Below are 17,484 nucleotides of genomic sequence, written 5' to 3'. Positions count from 1 at the left end.
AATTATAACAGTGTAAACACCACGAGGTTGTCAAATTGCTGGAGACCGATCTGCTCCTTTATCGAGACACAACATGAGGTTGTCAAATTGCCGGAGACCAATTTTATCTGCTCTTTTATCGAGACACAGAAAATTCTTGAGAACACATCTCGATAGAGCAAAGCTAATTACAATGTGTAATTAAAAACCATAGGTAAGAGTTATTTACACAGCGATTTTCAGCTTGCACATTGGGGCAGGTCCTACAGACCCATCAACAATGTTTTACAAACAAAACAATTAATTCCACCTTGTGTACTCAATCAGCTTGTGATTTTCAAAAAAAGTATGATCTATTGTGGTATCTGTACATACTGTAAGCAAAACTAATCAGGCCTAATATGTTATGTGATAAGAAAACTTGCCGCTATATTGCATGCGGAAAACAGATCTGCTTCCGGTCTGCCAGTCACTATTTTTATATCAACGAAGCACACACCATTTTTTTCATTACTTTGTCGTGATTTATTTCTATAATATTGATTCATTTGGTTTGTAATAGCTTTGCGAGATCAGGGCATTAGTGTTAACCTTTACATACGGCGCACGGGTGCAGTGGATAAACCGTTACGCTAAGTTGAAAGCTCAAAGATTCTTGCAAAGTTCTAGATGTATTGAGTTATTTATTTATAAGTGATGAATTAACTAAATACTGATATATCATTTCATTAGAAAATTATTTGAACCACATAGGTCAGAATACATCGCAATGCAGATTTTCATTAAAAGTAGATCTACATGTAGGTTTCAGTACTGTGCATGGTTGTCTGCTAGCGCAAAACGTATGTGGAACACGTGTTTAGCCAAACAAAAATAAATTCATCATTTCAAGAAATTTATCACCAAAACGCCTTTGTATTGATTTTGCATTTATATTCAAGTATGAAATCGTACACCTGTTGATGAAGGGAAAAACATTCAAAATAACATAGCAGCCTATATTGCCGGGAAAATGTCACTATAACCCGTGGATGTATACAAAATTCGTTGTGATTTTCGGATGAGCCTGGCCAGTTTATGCAGCCACCTGTCTTAAGCGGCAAGTTTCTGCCGGACCCTTGGGTGGCCTCTTAATACAGATTTAAATGTATATATATATAATGGTAAAAATCGTTAAACATCCATGTGATCGTAGAAAATCGTCCAAGGAACCCCAAGATGGGAGAAAATACCAGCATCGTTTAGTCTTCGGTGTTTCGTAATATTTCTTGAAACTCTATAGGATAGCATGCGTTATCATCAGTATCTTATTTCAGTAATAACTGTGTTTATTGTGTATTTTGGGATGAAGTATTGTTTCATAGTGACTGTTTATCTTTGTGCTATATAAAACAAATATTGTGATTGTGATATGTAATTGTTTAAGTTCATGTCTCGACAAAGTGGCAGATGACCTTGAAGATTTGACAAACTTTGTCTAAACTGACGATACTACTTGTTTGCTTATATATCCATTTATATAACAAGAATCCAACATACATTTGTTTGTTCGGATCATGTGCCCAAATTGGACCATACAGTCGTTATTACTTATGAGACCCATGTATAATATATAAGAAATGTATTGGATAATGATCGTATTTATACTATAAAACTTGGAGACCGCCATACAATATTTAAGATATAGTTGGTTGCTTACCCACTTCCCTGTCCAATCCACGTCAAACGCTCACAGTTTGGGTCAAAACTAATTATAATGTGTTAACACGCTAATTGAGCAAGTTCGAACAGCAGAAAACCAGGAAGTAAACGGGCAAAAAAACAGCAAAATAACTCCTAATTACATGTTATGTAAAAAAATATGTAACTGAATTTCTTTGGAAATTATTATTTTGCTTGATTTAATTGTGACATATAATAACAATTCTTGATATTACGTCATAGGGTTTTAAAATGGCAAAATCGAAAATCTGATGATGTCCTAGATATTTCACCTTTATTTTGATCTATATACAGTATATGTGCTTGGATGGTTTTGAATCAGTTAATTTATGGTAAAATAGTCATTAATAATTCACAAAACGGTCGGTAAAATGTGGCCTTCTAAACCAGTTTCATCAATCTAATCCGAAATGGATACACACTTAACATTCCATATATGTCACTGAACCTTTAGCAAAAAAATCGTATATACACTAAACGTTAACTAAGTACAGCTTTAATGATATCAGACGTCACTTTTATTATAAGTTGACATAAATGTGTTTCTGTCAATTTGTATCATCAGCTTCAACTCCAGTTTCTATTTGATTAAACATCACTTCGACACGACGTCTTCGAACAGCGTTACATTTTAATCAAGCTACTTTTACCTATCGTCCTGTGCCCTTGTATCGATGTTTCGGCACTTAATGACACATGCATCATCGAAATTCTAGATATACAAAAATATCTTAACTTGTAACCCCGGAATATGTCATGGCACTATCAAATTATTGTCATCAGCTGTCAAACATATGTCATGACACTATCAAACCTATTTCAAGACACTATCAAACCTATGCGATGACACTATCAAACCTATGTCATGACACTATCAAACCTTTTGCATGCCACAATGAAACCTCTTTACGCGAAATCTTACGGATACATGGGTTGGTTTTGATATAGGGCCTATTAACAGCTATTGTCATTTAAAGACGTGACAGGTTTCGGTGTTGGAGGAAAGCCGGAGTACCTGAAGAAAAAAACCCGACCTGCGGTGGGTACCTGGCGATTGCACCACTTAGGCCTCGAACCCGAAATTCAGTGGCGGCGCGCATGTGATTGTGGACGGTCAGTCGCCATAACCACTCGAAAACCGCGGCATATGACAACAGTAGCTATATATGTATATAGACTAGTCTGAATTATTTGTGGTGCAGATCAGTTGTTGAAGTTGTGTGTTTCTCTTCTGTGATCATCCAAAAGATAGGTAGCAGTTTTGCAGTTGGTCATTTTTTTATACCAGAAACCAGTCAAATAGCTAACACCGAGCCCTCGATTTTGAGCAGGGAAGACATACATGTATTACTAGTAATCTCTTGGATTTCAAGGATAGTACATATGGTGAAGAAAGTTACTCTAAAGCGCTTTACAACATATGGATAATAGTAATGGTTATTATTGGGAAAACAAAAAACAAAGGCTTACAATCACTTTTATACATTTGAGCAAGCAATGTGCACATAATTGAACAAATAAAAGGGTGGTATTTACATGACGTCTTTGCAAAGATTCTGAAATGCGGACGTGAAGAGGTGAGTTTTGAAAGTAGAAAGATGTTATCAAAATACAACAATTTGCAAATCTGCCTAACCTAGTTTTCCCTGGGTCGATTTTTAGGTCACAATTCTGTTGAAGTTAGGTCCATTTACAGTGTATATAACAGGTTGAGTAACGACGCGAGAAAACGTCTCATATTTTTGAACAATATACCTCAAAATAAATCTTTCAAAATATCTCAACCATGACGATTCTTATTTCATCAATTTCGACACATGACCTTGTCGAGCTTATTGACAGACGCATTGGTATAAATAGCTTGTTTAGGCACCGAGAGAGGGGTCAGTGTGATAACATATCTGATTTAACTCGATAGTTCTTTTTATAATGACGAATCTAACAAAGGCATCACTACATAGCCACTCCGTCTTGATACAGATGACCCAATTTTACAAGTTTTCTTTTCAAATGAGTAATCGACAGGATTGTTTTGCTGCATAATAATAGTTTCAGTTTAATTTTAGCGAAAATATGACGATGTATTTATTCAAATGACTCAATATTATTTGTTGTTTTTAGATAAAGTAAGGGATTCGTCTGTTTTCGATATTTACCGCGCTGTTTTGCTGCAAAATTATACTTTTGTGTGTATGATTTTGGCGAAACCATTGCGATGTGTTCATCCAAATTGCCAAATAATTAAAAGCTTTCTTTTTAGAAAGAGGAAGGGATTCGCCTGTTTTCCAAATTAACAACATTGTTCTGTTGCAAAATCATATTTTTGTGAGTATAATTTAGCAAATTCATGACAATGCCTTTCCATACATTGCCCAATATTACAAGTTTTCCTACTTAACAGAGTAAGGTATTTGCCGTGTTCAATATCGACATTATTGTTTTTTCTGCATAATCACATATTTTCGCGAGTATATTTCTAGCAAAGACATTTCGATGCCTTTATTCAAATAGCAAATATAACAAGTTTTCTATATATAAGATATGTTAGGATATTCGCTTACACCTTAGTCTTGCACAATCATACATTTTCCGAGTATATTAATTAAGCTAAAAACATTAGAAATTGTGAAAGTCGTTACTCAGGTTTGAAAGTAAACAAAAACATTTATACACCCTAGGGTCGACACGCAAACATACACCAAGGTCATTTATACACCAGAAGGTCGACACGAAAGCACACACGAAGGTCATTTATACACCCGAGGGTTGACACGCAAACACACACGAAGGTCATTTATTTGACAGTAAAAGACAAGAACTGAAAAAAAAGAATAAAAAAAGAATAAAAAAAGAAGGCTTTGAAGTTGTGTGTTTCTCTTCTGTGATCATCCAAATGACAGGTAGCAGTCCTGCAGTTGGTCATTTGTTTATACCAGAAACCAGTCAAATAGCTAACACCGAGCCCTCGATTTTGAGCAGGGTAGACATACATGTATTGCTAGTAATCTCTTGGATTTCAAGGATAGCACATATGGTGCAGAACCCAATGTCACTGTTTTGATAAAGTTTTCCGTTCTTGTTCTGTGCGAATTAAAGATGACTTTTTTTTCGAACACCTCGTTTCTTGAAATATTTCTTATTTCAACTTTACTTACTTACTGTTTTTGTTTTGTTTTTTGTTTTTATTTTAAAATATACATTGTTAAAGAAAAATAGGACATTCAAGTTCACCGAAACAAACAATGGTATTCTGAACCCCCATACAGCTCAGTAGTTAAACAACGCATATAGCGGTGGGATAGGAACGATTTCATTCGACAAATAAATAATAATACACAACATTTATATAGCGCCCTATAAAATTTGTAAAATTACTCTAAAGCGCTTTACAACAAATGGATAATAGTAATGGTCTATTCATTTAAGCAAGCAATGTGCACATAATTGAACAAATAAAAGGGTGGTATTTACATGACGTCTTTGCAAAGATTCTGAAATGCAGACGTGAAGAGGTGGGTTTTGAAAGTAAAAAGATGTTATCAAAATACAATAATTTGCATATCTGCCTAACCTAGGTTTCCCTGGGTCGATTTCTAGGTCATAGTTCTGTTGAAGTTAGATCCATTTTCAGTGTATATAACAGGTTGAGTAACGACGCCAGAAAAAGTTTCATAGTTTTGAACAATATACCTCAAAATAAATCTTTAAATATCTCAACCCTGACGATTCTTATTTCATCAACGACACATGACCTAAATAGCTTGTTTAGGAGCAGAGAAAGGTGTCAGTGTGATAAAATGTCTGATGTAACTCGATATTTCTTTTTATAATGACGAATCTAACAAAGGCATCACTACATAGCCACTCCGTCTTGATACAGATGACCCAATTTTACAAGTTTTCTTTTCAAATGAGTAATCGACAGGATTGTTTTGCTGCATAATAATAGTTTAAGTTTAATTTTAGCGAAAACATTACGATATATTTATTCAAATGACCCACTGTTATTTTTTTGTTTTTAGATAAAGTAAGGGATTCGTCTGTTTTCGATATTTACCGCGCTGTTTTGCTGCAAAATTATACTTTTGTGTGTATGATTTTGAAGAATACATTGCGATGTGTTCATCCAAATTGCCAAATAATTAAAAGCTTTCTTATTAGATAGAGGAAGGGATTCGTCTGTTTTCCAAATTAACAACATTGTTTTGTTGCAAAATCATATTTTTGTGAGTATAATTTTAGCAAATTCATGACAATGCCTTTCCATACATTGCCCAATATTACAAGTTTGCCGTGTTCAATATCGACATTATTGTTTTTTCTGCATAATCACATATTTTCGCGAGTATATTTCTAGCAAAGACATTTCGATGTCTTTATTCAAATAGCACAACATAACAGGTTTTCTTTATATAAGATATGTTAGGATATTCATTTACACCTTAGTCTTGCACAATCATACATTTTTCCGAGTATATTGATTTAGCAAAAACATTAGAAATTGTGAAAGTCTTTACTCAGGTTTGAAAGTAAACAGAAACATTGATACACCTTAGGGTCGACACGCAATCACACACGAAGGTCATTTATGCACCGAGGGTCGACACGCAAACACATACGAAGGTCATTTATACACCCGAGGGTGGACACGCAAACACACACGAAGGTCATTTATTTGACAGTAAAAGACAAGAACTGAAAGAAAAAGAAACAAAAAGAATGAAAAAGAAGGCTCCACGACAAAAGTAAATAGAATATTAATCTATTAATATACGGAGGCAAAACATGTCAACTAGGTATCGATTGTGTTGGAATAGGTGCACAAACTTATTTGAACGATAAATCCACATTCCGATTTTTATTTTATTTACATGGCGAATAGAACTTTATGATACACAGCATAAAGTAGTTATAGGTGTAGCCTTCGGGCCACTTTTTGAGGAGCCAGCTTCTCATATGTGGAGCTAATGAGGAGCCGGCTTCTCATATGTGGAGCTAATGAGGAGCCCGCTTCCCATATGTGGAGAGAATGCGGCGCCGGCTTCTCATATGTGGAGCTAACGAGGAGCCAGCTTCTCATATGTGGAGGTAATGAGGAGCCAGCTTCTCATATGTGGAGCTAATAAGGAGCCGGCTTCTCATATGTGGAGCTCATGAGGAGCCGGCTTCTCATATGTGGAGCTGATGAGGAGCCAGCTTCTCATATGTGGATCTAATGAGGAGCGGGCTTCTCATATGTGGATCTAATGAGGAGCCGTCTTCTCATATGTGGAGCTAATGAGGAGCCAGCTCCCCATTTTTGTGACACGTGTCAACCCAGCTCCTCATTTTGGACGACATTTTGTTTTCATGAGGAGCCAGCTCCTCATTTTGGTCGCCAGTTTTTTTATCATGAAATTTAAAATGTGTTATATTGTTTTTTTTATGAAAATCAAAAATATCAAAATTTATTATTTTGGCTATTTTTTTTCAAGAACTACTAACAAAAGAGGTCACCTATAAATTAATTATAGTTCCTTTTAGACAGTACGGTCAAATCTGATGACGTATTACATTGACGTGTTCGGACAAGTCCACATGCTCGAAGTGACAATATACCGGAACCTGTTTTAACTCGCGCAATATTAGCTGTCTCGTTCGTATTTGCAATATAGACAGAAGGATAAAAGACTAATTAATTATAAGACATAATTGAGGTGTGAATGTTTGTTCGGCCAGAGCGAATGGAGTTTTACCAGTCAACGTGATACTTCACACATACATTCACCTTTTAACATATAGGAGTAGTATAGTAGGTAGGTTTTGGAGCCAAAAACATATTATCATCGGATCCGCATGTGCCACTAAAATGATCCTCAATCAATTCCTAAATTTTAAAGCTTATAATCTAATCTACTATACACAATCCCTGTGGAAATCAATTTTTATTCATGGACTCTTTTTCTCTTGGAAATTATTACGCCGCTGTATCAGCCAATCAAAAGCTACGATACAAACGGCGACGTCATTTTTTACGTTATGGGCTGATAACATAAATGTCGTTCATGTGTGTTAACCAATCCTGGTTACACAGCCTATTTTTGAGATATAAGTTATTAACCCTTTCACCCCTAGGTAACTTGAGTAGACTCTACCATGCATTGGTCTGGATGCGTCCATTATGATCTACAGTGGTGAAAGGGTTCAGTTATTTTGTCAAACACCATTGGACAATACTATCAAATTAGAACGATATGTTTCCCTCGTATTTGACTTTGAGTGATTTTATTCATTAACAATGGGAACAAAACACCATTCACATCTGATGGTAGATCACTTTAGATAGTTCACTGCTAAAACTTACTAGCCATTCACAGTACGTTTTGTATACCCCGGCAAACGATTGCATAATTAAGACAAAATGCCAGAGGGACTTACCAACTCAAATTTATATGGAAATGTAAGAAATTAGCGAACCGAGAGATTCAGACGATATACCTATGAGTCACATTGTTACATATACATGTAAGAATACATATTTAATTGTTAAGATTATAAATGTTAGAAACACTATTTTTTCCACCCTGCTGTCAACCAAATCTTCATCAAACCTTAAAAATAGGAAGCCACGACAGTTGTTGAAGAACTTCTTCCTTAAATTGTCTTATTATGTTGGATACCCCTTTGGCACATTTAAGTCGTGGGATAATGACTAAAGATCCAGCCTTCTTATCATTTTGTACATTAATTATCTCCGTGTCAATGCCAAAAACTGTGACGAAGTGTTGGAAAATGTTTTTTTTCGGCATTACTATAGTTTTGATAAATAAATTTTGAAAAGATTACAATACCTTGCGGGACGTTTATGAGAATTGATATAGATAAAAATTAAAAAATCTAATCAATAAAAGTGTACAAAATCAGTGGGGCTAGAGCGGAATTCGAACCCAAGAATTCAGATTGGTATACTATCGCTCTACCGTTTCATCGGAAGTGTTCTGCCGAAACTTTTCTACAGTTATATCCAAGCGGAAGCTTAGGGGAGGTTACTCTAACTAAGTAAACATAGGGCGGTGGGACGGGGGTCCTTAAAAAAGGCTCTGGTGCCGGTTTACCTTCTTCTATCGGATACCTTTATCACATAAGATTCTTGTTATAAACAAGAATCAATTACGCGAGTTTTCACTGGTGTAAACTCTAAACCACCTCACAAATCGCATTTTACTACCAGGATAAGCGTCTTTTCACCTCAACTATACCACCGTACAAACCACAGTTAAACAACAAATACTAACCTCCATACATACTGAAGCTAAGTCACCATACTGTCTGTCCTTAAATCACCATACCATAATACCAGCAATAAAAACCATCACACCAACCGTCGTTACACTGTAAACCACCAAATTATGAAATCCTTACTAACGCACTTAAATCTTAGACAAACCACAGTTAAACTACTGTACCGCAGTTTAACCCCAGGTCTATTATAGTTTACCAACCATACTATATGCATATAGTACCCGAGACTAACCACAGTTAAACCATTATACTAACTCCATTTAAATATCAGACTATCAACAGTTCGACCAACATAATTATTGCAGTCAAACACCAAATTGACCGCAATGAATCTACCAGTTTAACCGCAGTGTAACCGCCAAACTAACCGCAAAAAATTACCTCATAGTAACCACAGTTTAACCGCTATACTAACCGCAATTTTACCTCATAGTAACCACAGTGGAAGCACTATACTGACCACAGTAACAAACGGAATTTTTACCTTTGCAAACTCATTGTTTGTCCTTCAACATCATTGATAAGATTTTATCAATAGCAGCAGTTATGTCCAGAGAAATAGGGTTGCTGTTTTTCACGTGGATAATAACACCTTCCGGAAGTAAGAAACGGTACGCCCTTTCTGATGGGTGCATCGGTTGTTTCGTTGCATCCAATCAAATAGAAGTAGGCCAAACCTTAACATACCCGTATTCACCCGTAATCGTTTGCAAGGACACACAACACGTGGTGTGGTGATGAAACTTGGATGACATTGAGGTCTCAAATAAAACCCAAATAAGGAAGAGCATGTTCGTTCCACTTCTAGTGTCACTGGTAATAGAATATCGTTTTACGGGGTAGTCCTAAAAAAGTTATGATTCATCCTACACATTTATGTGAAATTAAAACTGAAATAAGTACTGATATATTATACAGATATATTTGGGAAGCGTCAAGTGGGTTGCTAAATAATGTAACAAACTGTTCAAGAAATGTAACACCATTCAGTTTACAAATATTCGGCTTTTCAAGGTTTTTGAATCCGGTGACAAAGATGAGGAAGCATGCGTTCTATTTCAAATGCATATTTTATTATGTTTTGCCACCTGTGCGGTGGATTAAGTTACCGAGCAAAGCATACATGTAAACAGTTTGAATGCAGTTCAGATTTGAAGCCATTCATCGTCCGGAGGTGTTGGGGTGTTTGTTCATTCTGTCTAAAATAATACATGCGTATACATAATTCACAAGGACGCCTTCAACACCTTCCTGGTTACATCATTAAAATGCATGTCCCGTTCTCAGGCGAATAATAAACAAGTGGAAAATATGTTCATTTCATTGTAATGCACAGCACAATCGGGTAAATAGAATATATGTATTTACATGTAGCGATCATAAAAACCGCTTCCTTTGGCTGTGATAAAGTCATTTTGCTTTGTTTGAATCTAACCACAGAAGAGCTGGGGAGTGAAGCGTAGAGGATGATGTCTTCCCGATTGGTCTGATAATTAAAATAAATGATGTTTTCACAGATATAACCGTTTAGATATTGCAATATTTTGCACAGGTGTGCGGAAATGAGTAAACAAGTTTTCATCTAGATTTCGCAAAATAAGTCAATAAAAAAAAATCAAGAATTGTTTAAAAATTGTATTCATTTTTGCAGTTTAGTTCACCAATCATTGCCTAAAGTTAGTGTTCATTCATAGGTGACCTTGATAATAAGGGCTGCTTGACTTCTTTTACGTCATTATGTAATATAATGACAATTAGTGGTTTTTTTTAAAAATTGTGTGAAACCTTTTATCATCGTGTGACTAACCCGTGAGTTTATGTCATGTACATTTGTACGCATTACCGCCATTGACACTATTATACAAATTGTATAAACGTCCTTTATCTACACTTCCTCTAATGGCAGAGAAATTTGTCAGATTCAGTTTGAATGTGTATTCATGGCGTCTTGAACGGCGTTAATCTAACATCCATGGCAGTTTTATCTTTTATCTTTACGTCAGTGATAACGAAATGTTCCTTTATTGAACTTGTATGCATGTTTATATCTTCTGTCTTTACGTCAGTGATAACCAAACATTCCTTTATTGAACTTGTATGCATTTTTATATCTTCTGTCTTTACTTCAGTGATAACAAAATGTTCATTTATTGAACTTGTTATGCAGTTTTATATCTTCTGTCTTTACGTCAGGGATAACGAAATGTTCCTTTATTGAACTTGTATGCAGTTTTATATCTTCTGTCTTTACGTCAGGGATAACGAAATGTTCCTTTATTGAACTTGTATGCAGTTTTATATCTTCTGTCTTTACGTCAGTGATAACCAAACATTCCTTTATTGAACTTGTATGCAGTTTTTTTTATCTTCTGTCTTTTCTTCAGTGATAACGAAATGTTCCTTTATTGAACTTGTATGCAGTTTTATATCTTCTGTCTTTACTTCAGTGATAACGAAATGTTCCTTTATTGAACTTGCATGCAGTTTTATATCTTCTTTCTTTACTTCAGTGACAACCAAACATTCATTCCTTTATTGAACATGTATGCAGTTTTATATCTTCTGTCTTTTCTTCAGTGATAACGAAATGTTCCTTTATTGAACTTGATTACAGTTTTAATCTCTTCTACTCATTTGACTGTGTTAGAATGTGTCGATGTATAGGTTTGTTACATGCACCTCTCAATAACATAAAATAAAGACTACGGTGGATTCATTGACAATTCAATTGGGCTGATAATTATGTATTTACTAAACACCATAATTTAAATGGAACACCAATTTATCAATCATTTTACAGAAGAAGAGTATTTTTACTTGGAGTATTCGCCCTTTTATAAAGGAGAAGCAACCAAAAGGTTTTTTCCTGACTGTGAGTAGCTTCCCGTGTCAAGTTAGTAATAGGCTTTTCGTTCCATTGATTGTAAACTCATTCTGATGCAGTGTCGTCCGGAAGGCAACTTTGGTAAATAGTAGAAATTACAGTGTTCTTGTCTTCTATTTCAAACATTCCAACTATAATGGACAGCTATAATTTTGTAAAATGCATGTCAACAAGCAAGGTTAAGATGGAGAGCTATTCGTTATTGCTTATTCAGAATAACGACTAACCTTCTTACTTTCATCTTTTTGTAGAATCTATTTCTGATCTCACTGCATTAAGTTTTCTATTTATAGAATCCCATGTAATGGTTTTGTCGTCTTTCCATACAACACTGCCATCAGTGATAGCTCGCTATAGCCCCTGACCGGACAAACGTCCAAGAAGCATGACTGGTCGTAGCCAGCACGTGGCTATGTTGACATAGTGGTAATTATTTCTGAAGTTTCGAGGAAAATGTTTGTTATTGTCTTTTAGGTAAACACACGAAACACACTCAATTTCTTGCATATTCTTCGCCTTCGTTCCTTTGCTTTGCAAAATGCCTTATCATGGCTATCTGAGGCGCAGGCAATGTGACGAAATGTTTTCAAACAGCTTTAAGAAATGAGGGCTATGTGATATCTTTCAAATCCAAATATCTTATATATCTTAAATTATAAAACAAAAATTAAATTATATACATTCTCAATGTTTATCATACAGCGAATGAATGAAAAGTTCAGTTATATCCTCGGCACAGTATTATATCGTCGATGTGGAGTACTTACAAGGAGTCCATTCGGGAACCGTCGGCACTTTCCGTAAACGATAATGCCGACGGTTTCCGATTGAATGGAAGTCTAGGGATAGTTCGTTTATGCCGAACAACCGGTTTGTCTGCTTTTAAATGTAACATTTTCGGGAATAGGCAGGCCTTGAAAGGCTTTGTCGAGGCTCTTGAAATATCATGAATTCTCCATCTGATAAACACATATGTTTAATACAGTGAAGATAAACGAAATATTATATATTCTCAAGTAAAAACGTCACTCTTAGTATTGTCCAATCTGAACGGTACATTGTACATTATATTCTCTGCGTAGATTTTTCAGTTTTCAGTTTAGATGAAGTGACAGCAGAATAAGTAGTTGCGTTGTCAACCTTTGCAGCATACATTATTGTTTTTACATATCTACACAATTAATAACATTTTTGTCTGGAAATCTTAGCAGATAATAGATGATACTAGCAAACGGCAAAATTGCAATGAAAACCCATTCAAAATGGCGCTCTGTATTGTTGTCAAGCGTGACGTGATTATAACTTGGCGTCAACAACTACGTTACACATTCCCGCGCTTTTCTGATGAAGCAATATTTGCGTGACGTGAAAAAAATGTAAGAAATAGAAAATTTCATGGTTTTCCAGTACAATACGATATATTTATTTCATTTGTATAAAACGAATGTGATAACAGCCAAAAAACCAACGTTGTGGCAAAAATGTGTCTTCTTCTCGAGAATAAACAACTATTATTCAAAGGGGCGCGGGCTACGATTGACGCTTTAACCTAGAAGACGGTTGATATTTTATCCAAAATGGTCAAATAGGTACATTGTCAAAAGAAATATTTGCAAAAATCGCTGCAATTTTGACAAAAGGTATAAAAGATATTTTTATGTAAATCATCTTCATGTCGGGCTTCTCTCTCTCAGAAGATGGCGTTATTACCAAATCGTTGACATTTAACATTAGGCCTAAACGTGCAGTTGAAACTGTACATTTACGTGCTGTGGGACAATTATTAAGTGACAAAAGTGCAAAAAGTAAGGATATTCAGCGTGAACGGAATATTCTGAACGACAAAATAATGCCATTAACAATTTATATAATTATAAATAAATAGATTCAAGTATGCAGGATCTGTTCCCTCGTGTTTGATGAAAAAAAAGTTTGGTGTCCAGCAGCTTTGCTGCATTTTCTTGTTAAATGTGTAGACATTTTAACGGAGCGGACAATTCACAAGTAATTATGATATATGTCTGTAGTTCACGTGAGAGATAAGCATAAGAATTTCATGGAAAAGTTTAGGAGCTGTTTCTTTATACAAAATTGCACATTCAAATATACCATTCATTGAAAGAAATGGAATTCCTTAGGGATTGATAAACCCTTAAATTGTATGTGTGAAAATGGTTTCAATATCCTGTACCTTTGCCACATATTGAAAACTAAACTGAAAGTGTAGTCAGAAATTCAACATTGTTTCCTGTATTTTGTTCTAATTGTTGAACAGACACTCCTTACCTTCCCTGACACTGGACCTGGATAGTAATCAAAAAACACTTGTATCGATTATGAAGGATACACTCAGACTTGACTATTGAGAATAAAGACAAACTTTCCTGGTTCTGATTAGTACTCACTCACGCAAGTACATGTACATTATCTGCAGTGTAGGGTAGGTAAAAAGATTGTCCAGGTGAATGTTTTTTACTCAAGTTTTCTGTTTTGTTCGACTTTAAAAGCATGCAGTAAGCCAGTTATTGCATGATTTCTCGTCACTCTGGACATATTTCACCCTCGCTTCGCTCGAGTGTAATAAATCCCTTGTTACTCGAAAACCATGCAATAACATTTACATATGTTGTGGCCATTTATATGTAAGTGTTGTTTGTACATGTACTGCCCAGTTGTCCAGTGGTAATCTGATTTCAGTTCATTTGAACAGCGTTGGGTCATAAGTACATGTAATTTGTAAATTTAAGTAAACATGTTGTGATAAGGTCCGTAAAAGTGGTTAACATTTTCGATAATTTCCCTGGTGTTTAGAATTCGCAGATATTAGTCAAAACTCGAATATAGCGAAATTAAACCCCACTGCGAAATATAACCGCTATACAGTATACAATCAAAGAACGTTGTTCAGGAATCCGGTCGCTTGTTAAATACCTCAAGCCCAGGTATTGAATTGTGCACTCATTCGAACACGTTCACAATGGAATGCGTATATATAACAAATCTAAAGAGCGACCCAACCAGAAATCACTGTATAAACCGTACTGGGATCAATCACTACAAGACAAGTGGAATTCTGTGCGCGAAAAGGAACGCGATTGGCTTAAGTGCTTGGACATACACAAATCTACAAAAGCCCAGCTTAAGCGTGCTTTCTGTACAGAACGCAATATCTTTGATAAGCTACATAGAAAAATCAAAAGACAATATCAAGCGAAACAACTAAGGGATTTACAAAGTAAACTTGAACAACCGAACTCCAGGGATTTCTGGCGGGATATCGGTAAAATTGGGATTGTTAACGAGCGAACATCAACGATACCGTTGGAAGTCAAAGATAGTGAGGGTAACATAATTAGCGACACACGACTTGTACTAGAACGTTGGCGATCAGACTACGAAAGCCTTTATGCAACAGACGGATCTGAGAAATCATTTGATGACGCCCATCTCCGTTCGATACAAGAACATGTTACCAACAATACCGTGCCCATTAAACATAACTTTGACATCTCTGAACTAAACCTACCTATACAACGTCATGAGATCGCGGACGCCATATGGAGAAAAAAATCAAACAAAGCGACAGGAATAGATAGTATCCCGGCGGAAGTTTTAAAAAACAATGCTTGTATTGATATTATACACACTTTAATTACACATTGTTTTAACCACGGAGTTGTTCCGGATCAGTGGAAACAAGGAATCATTAATCCGATTGTGAAACCGAATTCTACGGAACATGGAAATCCGTTAACATACCGTGGCATAACTTTACTATCCGTACCTTGTAAGGTGTATTGTGATATTCTCAATCGTCGACTAAGCAATTGGCTTGAACAGCATAACATCCTTCACGACGCTCAAAATGGTTTTCGGAAAGATAGGAGTTGCCAGGAGCATGTATACTCTCTATATAATGTTGTAAAGAACAGGATTAACACGAAACAATCTACGCACTCATGTTTTATTGACCTACGTAAAGCGTTTGACACTGTTGATCGAGAGTGCTTGTGGTATAAACTTCTACAGACTGGAATTAAAGGTTCAATATACAACGCAGTCTTCGCACTCTACGACAACGTCACTTCCTGTGTACGCGTCAATAGCTTGCATACTGATTGGCTATCGGTGTCACGTGGTGTAAAACAGGGCTGTTTGGCTTCGCCGACATTATTCGCGATTTATATTAACGACCTGATTGAGGAATTAAATGCGTCTGGCCTTGGGCTTGATATTGACGGTGTTAGTCTTAGCGGTCTTTTTTACGCTGACGATATAGTGCTGATGACGTCATCAGAGGAACATCTCCAGTCGCTTTTAAATATAGTGTCATCTTGGTGCACTAGATGGCGACTGTCAGTTAACGCTGGGAAATCAAAGATAGTCCATTTCAGACCTTCTAATGTACCGCCAACTCAATTTCCATTTCGCTGTGACGGACACTCTTTAGAACGGATGGATCGCTATAAGTATTTGGGTCTCTGGTTTGACGATCATGCAAAAATGGATATAGCCGTGACGGAATTAGCGAAGTCTGCTAGTCGTGCGCTTGGATTACTCACTTCAAAGTTCTATTACGCGGGAGGAATGACATATTCTGTTTTCACTAAACTATATGAAAGCCTGGTCCAACCTATCCTTCTTTACTGCTCAGCGATATGGGGCCAGTGTGAGCAAAAACAGATAAACAAGGTTCAAAATCGCGCGATGAAAGTTTTTCTTGGTGCTACAAAAAACACATCCAACATTGGAGTGAAAGGCGATATGGGATGGTTATCTCTCCTCAGTAAACAGAGGACTGAAGTTTTTAAATTATACTGTCGTGTCGGCTCTGCGGACCCTAATCGGCTTTTAAACAAAATACATGTGTGGTCTAAACGAAGACGTTACTCGTGGGAATCCCGTGTACTTAAACTTGGGAATAAATACAACATTGTTGACATTTTAGAATCCGGTACCAAACTTACTCCGTCGGCCATGAAAGTAATAAGGACAAAGGTAAAACTAATAGACGAAAGTGAATGGTTTGGTAATCTCTGGAACGACCGCGGATTGGTAAACGGTAATAAGTTACGGACTTACCGGAAATTCAAAAAAGATTCAAAACCGGAGCATTATGTTCGACAATACATGCCTAGGCCTTACCGGAGCGTTCTGACCAAATTGCGATGTGGCAGTGCTGCCCTTATGATCGAGACTGGTCGTTTTAACAGTCCCCCGACCCCCCTTAATGAACGTTTTTGTCCATTTTGTCCACACACCGTGGAAACAGAAGTTCATTTTTTATGTGAATGTCCTATTTATAGTGACTTGCGTTTTATTCTGTTTTACCGTATGAGACAATTATGTGATACTTTTAATATCTGTGATAATGATGAAAAGTTTAATTTGTTGATGGACAATGTAGATATTCAATATTTCTTAGGCAAGACTGTATTTTTAATGTTCCGCAGGCGGGGAGTATTTTTATGAAATTTCTACATATTTTAGTGGTTATTATTATTTATTAAATAGGTTATAATCTATCTTAACACTTAAATGTACGTATATTGTTATTTTGGTTACAATATTTTACTTGTACATTATATCATTATATATTGCAACGTTAGTAGCTATTT

At 36.0% G+C, this 17,484-nt stretch overlaps 2 protein-coding genes across 3 annotated transcripts in view; one reads left to right on the top strand and one right to left on the bottom strand.

The window, feature by feature from the left end:
• Nucleotides 1–17,484, bottom strand: part of LOC110450906 (orexin receptor type 2-like) — a 77,970-nt gene that overhangs the window by 24,076 nt on the left and 36,410 nt on the right. The window lies entirely within an intron of this gene.
• Nucleotides 1–17,484, top strand: part of LOC110450905 (A disintegrin and metalloproteinase with thrombospondin motifs 18-like) — a 135,282-nt gene that overhangs the window by 88,364 nt on the left and 29,434 nt on the right. The gene's annotated exons all lie outside the window — the stretch shown is intronic.

Source organism: Mizuhopecten yessoensis, unplaced genomic scaffold, assembly GCF_002113885.1.
Source record: "Mizuhopecten yessoensis strain PY_sf001 unplaced genomic scaffold, ASM211388v2 scaffold5547, whole genome shotgun sequence".
In the NCBI taxonomy this organism is placed as follows: Eukaryota; Metazoa; Mollusca; class Bivalvia; order Pectinida; family Pectinidae; genus Mizuhopecten; species Mizuhopecten yessoensis.
This window is presented reverse-complemented; position numbering and strand designations above follow the sequence as displayed.